The sequence below is a fragment of the Oryctolagus cuniculus genome, chromosome X (assembly GCF_051225735.1).
Source record: "Oryctolagus cuniculus isolate XC-2025 breed Fujian yellow rabbit chromosome X, ASM5122573v1, whole genome shotgun sequence".
NCBI classification, from domain to species: Eukaryota; Metazoa; Chordata; class Mammalia; order Lagomorpha; family Leporidae; genus Oryctolagus; species Oryctolagus cuniculus.
In genome coordinates this window covers 67999434-68012306 of record NC_142888.1, presented here as the reverse complement: position 1 = coordinate 68012306, position 12873 = coordinate 67999434, and the positions used below count along the sequence as shown (strand labels likewise).

Here is a 12873-nt window from a genome sequence, read left to right as displayed (position 1 = left end):
AGTAATTACCAGTCATTTTTAAGCCCTCATAATACCTTCAGTAAATGAATTAAATGAATGGATAACAAATTCCTTTGGACAGTCCAATATTCCAAAGTTAAAAAAAAAAAAAAGAAAACTCATGGAAGATCTAATCAAATTGTCAACTAATAGATCATTAAAAATAAGTTTTATAATATTTCAATGAGTATGACATATAACTTGGAAGACATTTAAATATGTAATACACAAACACACTCATCAAATATGACAACAAAAACAAAGTAGAAAAAATGAGACACTGAACAGTGAATCATTCTGGCAAAAACTGAGCCAGGCGGAGGATTAGCCTAGTAAGCCGCAGCGCTGGCCCATTTGTGTTTCCTTTAATAATAGTACAATTTAGTTTTTCCATTACATCCCCACATGATTTCTATCTTTAAGATAGCATAACTTCTTTTGCTCTTTCTGTGCTGTTGTAAATGACCCTTTTATTTAAAATTCATTCTTTATGTTGTTACTATAGAGAAATGAAATTTGTTTCTGTACACTGATTTTATAAAGATCCTTCTAATAATCTCTTATTATTGTTTTCCTGAATTAGAGATTAAATCATTTCGAACTATTGGCCTGAAATTGTTATATCTAATTTCAGTTTTTTGGGGGAAAAATATATAAGCCACAATTTCAAAGTGTTTACTTTTGGGTATACACTTTTGGATTGTCAAACATTATTGGAATGCACGAATGAATTTATGAATGAATCAATTTAGGTGATTCTTAAAATGTGGGCTCTTGGGGCCAGCACTGTGGTGCAGGGGAATTTGTTATAATTTCCCCTTATGTGAAGTCCACTGTTAGGAAAATTTTTCAACATAAAATTTTAATTTCTTAAAAATAGCTACCATTGTCCCATGGATTTCTAAATAGGCATTTTTTTTACTTTTTATTTTTGAGACAAAATATTTTTAATTCACATTATAACTAAAGGCTTAATACTCCATTGAATGGTTTAACAAATAATAAATAAAAAGATTTCAGTTTAACACAAATATAGGCAAGGGCTATCAATACTCATGTACAGTAAATTTTAAAATACTCACAGCTCAATTAAACTATAGTGGCATAACATTGTTAACAATTTGACAAAGATTTATAACAAAGTCTCACAAAACAATGTATTTGCAGGAAAACTGAAATACAGAGGCATTTTTTGCTTTTGTGATTTTCTTTTATAATTCTTATCTTTTCTTCCCTTTTTTGTATTCTGTGAAATTTCTTCACTAAGGTTTAATTTTTGTCTAGCTCCCAAGTCTTTTATTTTTTGTTATTAATATAAGTTAATAATTTTCTTTCTTTTTTTAAAGATCTTCCTTTTTCTGTTGGTTCACCCCCCAAATGGCCACCACGGCCGGCGCTGCATTGATCCGAAGCCAGGAGCCAGGTGCCTCCTCCTGGTCTCCCATGCGGGTGCAGGGCTCAAGCACTTGGCCCATCCTCCACTGCCCTTCCGGGCCACAGCAGAGAGCTGGACTGGAAGAGTAGCAACTGGGACAGAAACCGGGAATAGAACCCGGGGTGCCAGTGCCACAGGCAGAGGATTAGCCAAGTGACAAGTTAATAATTTTCTATATTAGCTATATCAGAAATATATTTATGGAAACCACATTTTGAAATATCACTTTTCAATATCCATTTTCAATCAGGTGATGATATTGAATATGCTTTTCCAAGTATAATTGCTTTTTAAAAAATATTTATTCATTTGAAAAGCAGAGTTACATACAGAGATGAAGAGACAGAGAGATATCTTCTATCTGCTGGTTCACTGGCCAACTGGTCACAACGGCCAATGCTGGGCCAGGCTGAAGCCAGAAACCAGGAACTTCACCAGCGTTTCCAACGTGGGTGCCAGGGACCCAAGTACTAAAGCCATTTTCTGTTCACTTTCTCAGGTATTAGCAGGGAGCTGGATAGGTAGTGGAATAGCTGGGACCTGAATTGGTGCCCAAGTGGGCCTAACCTGCTGCACCACAATGCTGGCCCCATAAGTATGCTTATTTTACTGGCTGAAATCAACCTTGTTTGCTTGTATGTACCTTTTCTTACATGTTGAATTTGTTGACCTTATGATTGAGGATTATCTTTTCTCAAATATTTGATTTTTACTTTTTTATTCTTATTCATAGTTGACATTCATTTATCTACTTTTGTTGCTTGACTGGAGCTTTAAGTTATCTCTAGTACCCAAGAATTCCTTGCTCTCTATAACTCCCACATTTGCCTTGCCAATTTCCAAAATCTTTCATCAGATACTGATCACTTTATTCTCACCACAGAGTATTTCTAGTTATATAAGTGTGCCAGTTGGCTCCTGTATAAAATATGTCATCTTACTTTACCTGGGCTTTCACTGCTAGTCTAAAGAGGAAATGTATTGCTCTTCTTTCCTTCATGTATCTTCAATGCAGCTTCCATTAGATGAAAAATCACGCATATTCCGGCCCTTAACTTGTTTAAAAAACATTTTTTACTGAATAAAAAATATTAAAAATTTCAGAGATGTGTAAAGAACAAAATAATAAGCAATTGTAATCACTTACCTAAAGGTAATTGCAAACATATGTATATATCTGATCCTGTTTTTAAACTTAGCCTTATACACTTTCTGTGCCAATGGAAACAATGGAGAGCTTGGTACTAATGAAGTCCAAAATACTTGTAGCAATAAGTGAAATCATATATAGATATAAAATTAGAAGAGGCTCATGGAAAGGGACAGCTAAGAAATGTTCCGTTAGGGTTGAAGAAATCATCAAAGATTGGACTGCATGAATAAGCATGACTTTAATTCGATTGGACTGTAGAGCAATTTATATGCTGGGAGGTGGTCAAAAACCATAAAGTAATAAGCTAGAAATTAGTGAAAGCTAACAATTTGGGTGTCACTCCAACAGAAACAAACTGGCAAGAAACTTAACAGAGTGAAAAGGGAAAAAAAAGAAAGATAGGCCATTGAAAATCACAGTCATCCTTGACAGCCAGGAACAATATAAACATGCCCAAAGCTGTGCCCTCTGAGTACTATCAGAGGCTGCGCATGCACACTTCAGAGGGAAATATTTCAGTGTACTAATCCAAACAAGTCGCTAAACAAATCAAGAAAAAAAATACAACAAGTCACAAAATGGGGGATGTGTGGAGATCTGTATCCAGAATAATGAATGAGTATACTGTACAATATAGATTTTTTTTCAACTTTATTATAGTATAACAGAGAAACAGAAATCCTACATATTCAAGGTGTACAAGGTATACTTTGTGAAATCATTACAACTAAATTTAATTAACATATTTATCATCCCATATAATTACCTTATTTTGTGGTTACAATATTTAAGACCTACTTTCTTACAGAATTTTAAGTATACATTATTATTAACTACACTTACCATGGTATATTATGTCTCCAAACCTTATTCATCTTGTAACTTCAATTTTGTGCCCTTTCAAAAATTAATGGGAAATGGAACTAAAAGAGAAGCTTATTTTGGTGCAAAAATTTGAGACCCATGCATTTTTTTCATAGTACACATCTTCCATGAACTTTCTGAAGATCCTTCATTGATACCACATTTTAAAATCCATTCACTTGTTGACATTCATAAGTTGTTTCTGTACCTGATTGTGAATAACACTGCAATGAATATGGGAGTGCAAATATCTCTTCAACTAACTAATTTCAAATATTTTGGGTGAATAACACAGAAGCAAGATTGCTGGACCACATGGTAAATCTAATTTTTAGCTTTTTGAGAAACATCCATACAATTTTTCATAATATATATATATATTAATTTACAGTCTCACAAATGTACAAGTGTTTTTTCTTCACATACTTGGCAATTTTTGTCTTATTTTTTGATGAGTTATCCTAACAAATTGCAATTGATATCTCATTGTGGTTTTGGTTTGCACTGACCTGGTGATTGGTGGTGCTGAGCACCATTTCATATTATATTTGATGCCCTTCAAATGTTTTATTCGGATAAATGAGTATTCGTGCTCTTTGTCCATATTTTACTCAGATCACTCTTTTCCCAAGACTTAGGTACAGAGATTAATGAGTTCCTTATATTTCTGGATATTAATCCTTGGCCAAATAAGTAGTTTGCAAATGCTAATGTATATTTCTCAGCAAAAAGTTATCAGACATGAAAAGTAACAGCAAGTATTGTCCACACACTGGGGAAGGGGAGCAATAAAACTGTTTTTGAAGTGGCCTCAATATCTAACTTAGCAAAGACTTCAAGAAGTTATTATAAATAACCCCAACATCACACTTAAAGAATAAAAGAAAAAAAATGTATGCTGAAAATGTGTCATCAAATAGAAAACACTGATAAACAGTTACAAAATATTTACTCAAAATAATTGCTCAATGTGAACTTAGATTGATCAATAGATTACCAAGTACAGAGTTCAAGTGGAAGGGCAACAGGTACTTATCATGAAAATGAAAGAGGTAGTATGCCGAGATAACAGTGTACAGGTGGAAACACACAAAAGACCATCCATAGAGATGGGAGAAAATACAGTGAAAATCTTTGGAAAATTAAGGCATCCATGACAGAGAATTAAAAAACAAATACAATAAGGGCCAAGGCAAGACCGAAATTAGTAGAAAACTGAAAAAAAAACTTTGTGTAAGAATTGCCCCAGTGCAAGAATAGGCAGTGAAGATGTAACAGTTCAGCAAAGTTGTAGGATACAGAATCAGCATGCCAAATATCAGGCCCATTTCTATATACTCTCATTGGGCAACAAGAAAAGCCGATTAATTTTACAGTACAATACCATTGAACAAAATAAAATGTCTAGTATAAAATTAACCAAGTTCAAAAAGTTTTTCTAAACTGAAAATTACATATTACTGATGAAACAAGTATTTGCAAAAATGGGTAGCCATTAAAGCCATTGTGCTTGCTGCTGAGAATGCAAAGTGGTACAGCCACTACAGAAGGCAGTATGGGAATTCTCAGAAAATTAAATGTTAAATTTCCATTTCATTTCTACTTCTGGGCCCACACTTGTTATGTGCTGAGCTTTGTCCCACCCAATATACACGATTAAGTCCTAACCTCCAATGCTATACAAGGTGACCATACAAAGAGAAATGGTCTTTGAAGTAGTAATTAAGTTCAGTGGGTCCTAAAGCAATGTAACTGATGTCCTTACAAAACTAGGGAATTTGCATACTGACTGACACACAGGAAAACCATATGAAGGCACTGAGAGAAAATGATCATCTACAAACCAAATACAGAGGACTCAGGAGAAAGCAGTGACTCAAACAGATATATGTACAACTACGCTCACAGCAGCATATATATAATTTCATCAGTTTAGAACTGAGGGAAATTATGGCTAATACTACAAAATGGATGAACTCTGAAGATATGTTGCCATGCTAAATATACCAGACACAAAAGGAAAATATTTTGTCATTTCACTTATATGAAGCACCTGGAGCAAATTCAAAGAAACATAAAGTAGGTAGTATCTAGAGGCTGAATAAAGCAAAATGTAGTTAGTGTTTAGTGTTTACAGAACTTAAAATTGGGAATATACATTCTGAATATGGATGGCAGTGACGGCTGCACAACAGCATCAATATACTTAAGAACACTCAGTTGCACCGTTAAAATGATTAAAATTATAAATTGTATATATGTATACTTTACTACAAACAATTGTTATGCATGAATATACATTAAAATAATTATACACGTTAAAATTTTTTACAAAATCACTTAAGGACAGAAAAAATATAACTTCCCAAAATTACATCAAACAAGCTTTAAAACTGTAAAAGCTGTAAAACACAATATACTTAATAAACTCATGTTACTATTGTTACTTAAACTTACTCAATTTACTAAGAAAACAGTAAAAATAATAAAAATGAATCAGAAAAATTCTCCAGTTAAAATTATAAAATATCAGAAATAATTTTTAACAATTATATGAAAGCAACATGACATGTAAATCAAGCCCTTTACAGATTGAATATATATTTAAGATACACTAATTTCTACAATTAATAAAAAAGCATATATAAGGAAATGGCTAAAGAAATGTAGAAGTCTATCAATGCACAAAGTTAAAAATTATTCTAACAAATGGTACTCTGAGAATTAACAATATAAAGACAGTTTCAATGACAGGACTATACTTGACTGAATATTTGCAACATGAACCCTTTTTTAAATTGTTTTGTATTTTGTTTTGTTTTTATATTTTTTTTTAGAATAAAAATCTTATATCTATAACACAACCCATTTTCCTGTTTCCCAAGAAAATGAATTGACCTTGGAATCAAACAGAGAATAAGAACTTGTAAGTGACAAACGACAAGAGGTCACTAGAAAAAAGATTATATACAAAGCTCTCCTCCTGGCAATCCAAACTCCCTGTCCCTATCCCCAGGCAGCCTGTCAGGGCATGCCAGTGTGTGAGGGGGAACTAAAAGGCTCCCAGAGAGTCTGGAAACTGACAAAAGTAACTGCATTGAACAAAGGGGAAAGGAAAGTGGCAGTAAAATGACCTAGAGGTCTGGTAGAGTGAGATGAGCTTTGCTTGTGGACTGAGTGCTGGAAAAAGGGGGAAGAAAATATTTTACTAGGTCATGTAACAGTACGTTAGTTTCCATCTTGTCAACTATTTCATCTATGGAGGTAGAAACTGAGGACAGAAGGAAAGCTTAGCATACCTCCTACTCCCCAGGAGAGTAGATGTTTCTTTACCCAGTTCTAACTTTTGCCCAGCCTACTCCCCTCCAAACAGCTGTGAGATCCTTTAGCTAAAATCTGTACTAAAAAATCCAACTGCAGTGGTGATCTTTGTGCCTTGTCCAAACCCTCCATCCACAAAAAACTTGTAGAGTTTGGGTGGGGAAAAGAGAGCTAAAGGATAAAATTACTGTCTCCACTCATTCCCTACTCAAATGCAGACCCCAGGGTTGGACTGGGTTAGGCAGACAAGGAAGGAAGACCAGACAGCTACTCTCATTATCAGGGATCCATTCAGGTATGTTGGGAAGCAACAGCAGGTGAAAGCTTATCAAGATGATGGTCTCCCTCTAGGGAGAAGTAGGGGACTACTACAAAGGGGGAGCCAGGAACAATTAGTAACAATTAGTAGCCGCAATTAGTAACAAGTAGTGGGAGGAGTTTTTGAGTGCCCTAATTTTTATGGATTATCCTCCACTATCTCTTAACCCCTGAGTGATGACCAGAGGGGCCCCTGCAGGTGGTAGGCTGATCAAGGGCATAGTCTGAGGTAGGTGCCCTTGTAGAACAACTGAAAGAAAGGAAAGATACGCTCACCCAAGAAATCAGATGAGAAGGTGTGCAAATGGGTTAGTTTGTCCATATTGTAGAAGTCCAGGCGCCCAGCCTCATAGTCCAGGTAGATGCCCAAACGCCCCGCTTTATCATTTGAACTCGAAGATGTCTGCTCTGAAATGGAATGGGTTGCAACACACCATACTCCCCCCTGGTAGTTCAGCTTCTGGAGCAGCTGCGGCTGGCTGTTAAGATGATGGTCCACAGAGCTGGAATTGCAGCTATCCACATGGGATCCCTCCGAATCCAACTTTTCCTTCTGAATGATGGATTCACAGGCAACGCCTAATGCCCAGCCCCCTGGTCCACGTACCTCTATCTCCCAGTAGTGCCGGCCGGAGCAGAATCCTTGGGCCCCCAGGACACAGTAGTTGTTCAAGAAGCGTTTGGGAGTGTAAGCAAGGTCCTGTCGCTGCTCTGCCAGGTGGACCCCCCGACAGTCAGCAGACAGCATCAGGTTTGAGTGAGCAGTGTCAGGATCCAGAGTCACGTCCGCTTTCTCAACTTGGCAGAATACCTGCCCCATTTTCCTCACGATGGAATCTTTCAGGTATTCATGACTCTGGGGTTGGCACAAGAAGGTGCAGCTGGGGGCTAGGGGCTTCAGCTGTACCCCTTCACACTTATCTAAAGTCTCTTTGATGTCCTTGAGCAGCTGTAGGCCCCCTTCCTGGCTCTGCTCTTGGACCTGGGCCAGCAAGTGCCTTAGCTGGGTGGCCTGCTCTGACAGGTTGCTGGCCACTGCTCCCACATGCCCCAATTGGGCTCCGTGCCTGTGTCGGAGACACTGCTCCGCGTATGCTTGCTCTTCCGTCAGAAACTTTGTCAACTGCCCAAATGCTAAGGCCACGGATGTCAGCTCGGACTTCATCCGGTTCTTTAGTTCTATCAAGCGCGTCTCCTCTCTGGCCTTCCTATTCTGTACATCCTCCAGGCACTTTCTTAGCGGCTGCAGTTGACTCTGTAGCTTAGCTTTGTACTCTTGCACTGCCTCATCCAATGGCACCAAGTTGTGATATTTGTGGGTCCCAGATTCTTGGCACACCACACAGATGGGCTCTTCATCTACCTGGCAGAAGAGCTTTAGGGCTTGTTTGTGTTTGGGACAGATGCCTTGCTTATTCACAGCAATCTGTATGGCAGGCATTGGGTGCATCTGCCGAATCACCTGGACCATGTTGGCCAGCTGTAGGTTGGGGCGGAAGTTCCGCCGAGAAAAGCTCTTTTGGCACTGGGGACAGGTGAAGTACCTTTTAGGGGCTGGAGGTGGGGGCATTGGACTATCAGAGTCTAGCTCCCCTTCCTTGTCTTCCTCAAGTACTTCCTCCTCATTTTCATCTTCTCCCCTCAGGTTCCCTTCTGTGTCCGCCATATAGTAGGATGGGTTTTCCTTCTCACCCTCCTCCTCTTCGCACCCATAGCCCGAGTGGGAGCCACCACTGCTAATACTCCAGAATTCATGCTCTTTCCCCGCCTCCTCCTCCCTGTCTCCTTCAGTGTACTCTTCCTGTGTGGGGCTGTTCCACCCCTCACCGGCCCCCACAGTTTCTCCTTCCTCCTCCTCGCCATCTTTCTCCTCTCCACTCTCCTCCTCTTCACTATCCTCCTCCTCCTCATCCTCTCCATTCACCTCCTCCGATCCGTCCTCGTCCTCCTCCTGATCTGACTCATCCTTGTCCGCCTCATCCTCTCCACTCCACAGCTCTGTCACGCACACTCGGCAAAAGTTGTGCCCACAGCCAATAGACACTGGGTCTGTGAAGTAATTAAGGCAGATGGTGCACATTGCCTCCTCTTGAAGAATCCGCACAGGATCAGGTATCGTGGCAACAGCAGCCATCTTAGTTCGAAGTCAGCCAATAGATGTGCGGGAGTAGAGCGGGGATCGAGGGGCAGGAATCCTTCGTGTCAGATGTCAGGGGATCTGACCCTACTGCTAGCCCTTTCGCTCCACACCTCACCACCAATAAGGCAGAAAAATGTTCTCTGGACCACTCACCACTCTACAGAGTTCTCTACTACTAGAGTTCAGCGTTAACGCCAAACTCCCGCCAGTGGGCCTCCTCTCAGACTTCCGATTCTCTCACTTCCTGGCTTCACACCCCCTACTTCCGGTCTCCTTCCCAACATCTCCGGGTGTCTTTGTATGACACAAGCTCATAAGTTCCCAGAAAGATTGTGTTACACCCGTTATCCCCAATCCTCCTCTCCCAATCCCCCCACCTCCCTATTGCTAGTTCTGCACCACCCTCTCCTGGGGTTGACAGGAAACAGTAAGAAATTATACGGGTGGCCACTGAGATTCATGTCTCTGTGATGTGGGAGAATCGGGAACACTGGTGGGACTACCCAAAATCATCTGCTCCTCACCACTGAGCAGAAACCTTACAGTATAATAGAAAGTTTGGCGGACAGCTTCTGTTGGTGCTATGAAACATCCACCAGGTGCCATTTTACCAACTGAGCAGTTTCAAATCTACCATTAAATAGCTATGTTTCTGTTAACCGAACATCTTTTAACCACACTGAGACTTGATTTTCATATTTGAAAAACATAGATAAATATTTATGTTAAATTGTACTAAGGCCTTTATAAAAGATAATTAATAGGAACATTTGCCAGAACAAGTGAGGCATAAATAAAGGTAGTGGGAATATTGGCTTTCAGTAATTCTTATGTCACACTTTATATATTACCACTTACTCTACTTACATGTACAAATGACTGTGTTAAATATATGCCACTCAGCATTTCTATGAATAGGTGGCTTAGGTTTATCTCTAAATATATGTTTCAGGTGTCATTGCTTAACTCTGTTTATTGTTGGGACTGTGAAAAGAGCTACTGAATCTAGCCATATTTGTCCAAGTGATTTTTAGGGTAAAACAAGGAAGAGTTTCCTCTACTTCAAGGGCCTGCCTCCCCTACATCACAAAAGGGATAGTTTATTTGTAAGATATTTTTGTTAGTGTTAAAGATCCACAAGCCTAAATTAATACATTTGGTGTACAGTAGAAACAGACAGTGTTTTTACTTGAGCAGGTGGTGCTAGAAAGGAAACTTGGAGAGGTTTTTCGCTGTCTTCTTCTTAAATTTATAGCATTCATTTACAAAGTACTTACTCAATACCATACTCGAACCTTAATACTTCACATATTATTGTACTTAATGTTCACAAAAATATTTATTATTATACCCACACATTGCAGATGAGGAAATTGAGGCATTAAGCACTTGCATAACTTTGTTTCCACAATAGTGAAGTAAGAGTTCAAAGCCAAGTATTGAAACAAGGTTCTTTGATACCCAGGTTTCTAATCTTTAAAGTATATTGTCTTTATTCTGTTTCCTTCTATAAATATGAAGGGATATTTCTTCTAAATAAAATGAGTCATGAGGAGAGCAAAAATTCAGTTGAGACAAGAAGGCTAAAGTGCTATAATCTGACAATGACCTGAAAGTGGGGGACTTTTCTGGGAATCATGGGAAGGACACATTTAAGACTTAAACATAGGATGTATGGCTAGGCAGTGGAGGTTGAGTTCATAATTCTATCATGTATGTCTTTATGGTCTTTTTTACCTGAGGCGTCAGATGAAAATACCGTCTTATCAGTATATCAGTATAAAATTCTATCAAAAATGTGTTTATAGAAAGGAGTGTAGTGCCCACATCCTGCACAAATGCCGGTTCAAGACCCGGCTGCTCCACTTCCAATCCAGCTCTCTGCTATGGCCTGAGAAAGCAGTAGAAGATGACCCAGGTCCTTGGGCCCCTGTACCCACATGGGAGAACCAGAAGAAGCTCCTGGCTCCTGGCTTCAGATTGGTACAGCTCTAGCCATTGCGGCCAATTGGAAGTGGATGGAAGACTCTCTCTCTCTCTCTCTCTCTCTCTCTCTCTTTCCCTCTCCTCTCTTTGTGTAACTCTTCAAATAAAATAAATAAATCTTAAAAAAAGATGTCATTTGATACACTTTCATCTCATATCAGAATTTCTGGGTTTAAGTTCCAGCCAGCTTCCCTCTCAATTCCAGCTTCCTGCTAGTACATCCTAGGAGGAAGCAAAGTGATCGCTGAAGCAATTGAGTCCCTGCCAACCACGTGGGAATTTATCTAACCTAAATGAATTTATCTGAAGAATATGAGAATGGGAGATCTCTCTCACTCTCTCTCTCCCTCCCTCCCTCTATCCCTCCCTGTCTCTACTTTTCTCTTTGTTCTCTCTTTCTCTGAAGTTAAATTGAATTAAATTTAAAAGAAAGGAAATAATGAGTAGGGTGATGTTATTTCTTTTTCCCTGTGACTACTTAGAATGCCTTAAGAGTCCTCATCCTTCCCATTTCTACCTAAAACTTTAAAAAATCCATCTACACTACTTCGCTAATCCCAATGTTATCTCTGGGCCTCTTATTAGTACTAGAGCATTATCATTTTAAAAAAAAGATTCAGTAGTAAAAGAGAAAAGGCAGGCAGCTAAAATATTTTAGTGGTTCCTAAGCAAAACCAAAACCAAAACAAAACCAAAAGAGGCCAGCCTTGTGGTGCAGTGAGTTAGGACGCCCCCTGTGATGCAGGAATTCTATGTGTGAGTGCTTGTTTGAGTTCCAGCGGCTCTGCTTCCAATTCAACTTCCGATAAATATACTTGGGAAGGAAGCAGAAGATGGCTTAAGTATGTGGGTCCCTTCAATCCATGTGGGAGACCAGGATGGAATTCCTGGCTCCTGGCTTCAGCTTCGACCACACCTGGCTGTTCTGGCACTTTTGGGAGGAAACTAAAGGAGGGAGGGTCTCTGTCTCTCCCTTTCTCTGTGTTGCTCTGCTTTTCAAATAAATAAATAAATCTTTTAAAATAAACAAAATAAAAGGACAGTTATGAAAAGAAAAAGTAGAGTCACCAATAAGAACAAATCAAAGTAAAGGAATAAAAATTAAAAAAGACATGGTGCATGCATGTGGCACAGCAAGTTGAGCTGCCTGTTATGACGCTGACATCCAATATCAGCATGTTGGTGCAAGACCTGGCTATGCCATTTCCAATCCAGCTTCTTGCTGATTCATTCTGGGAGGCAGCAGATGATGGCTCAAGGATTGGGGTCCCACATGAGACACCCAGATGGAGTTCCTGACACCTGGATTTGGCCTGACCCAGCCCTGGATGTTGAGGGCATTTGGGAAGTCAAACGACTCTCTCTCTCTCTCTCTCTCTCTCTCATCTCTGCCTCACTCTTACTGTACTTTTCAATGAGATGAAAAATAAACATAAATGAACATTACAATAAAAAGCCCTCTCATGCCGACTACTTTTTAGTAGATACTACTATCCTGAAACTTTATCTGTCGTTTCGACAGTGACCAAATTGATGGTGTGTTTTTTAAATGTGTCTAATGTGAAAACAGAGGACAAGTTTGGGTAAGTCCAATATATCTACAAAGTGTGCTGTTTTAGGAAAAAATTGCCCAATTCATTTATCTTGAGATGACAC

General features: G+C 39.0%; 1 pseudogene; it reads right to left on the bottom strand.

Annotated features, from left to right (window-relative positions):
- Positions 1–6311: 6311 nt before the first annotated feature.
- On the bottom strand, positions 6312–9483 carry LOC100346490 (E3 ubiquitin-protein ligase TRIM41 pseudogene; annotated as a pseudogene).
- Positions 9484–12873: the final 3390 nt, after the last annotated feature.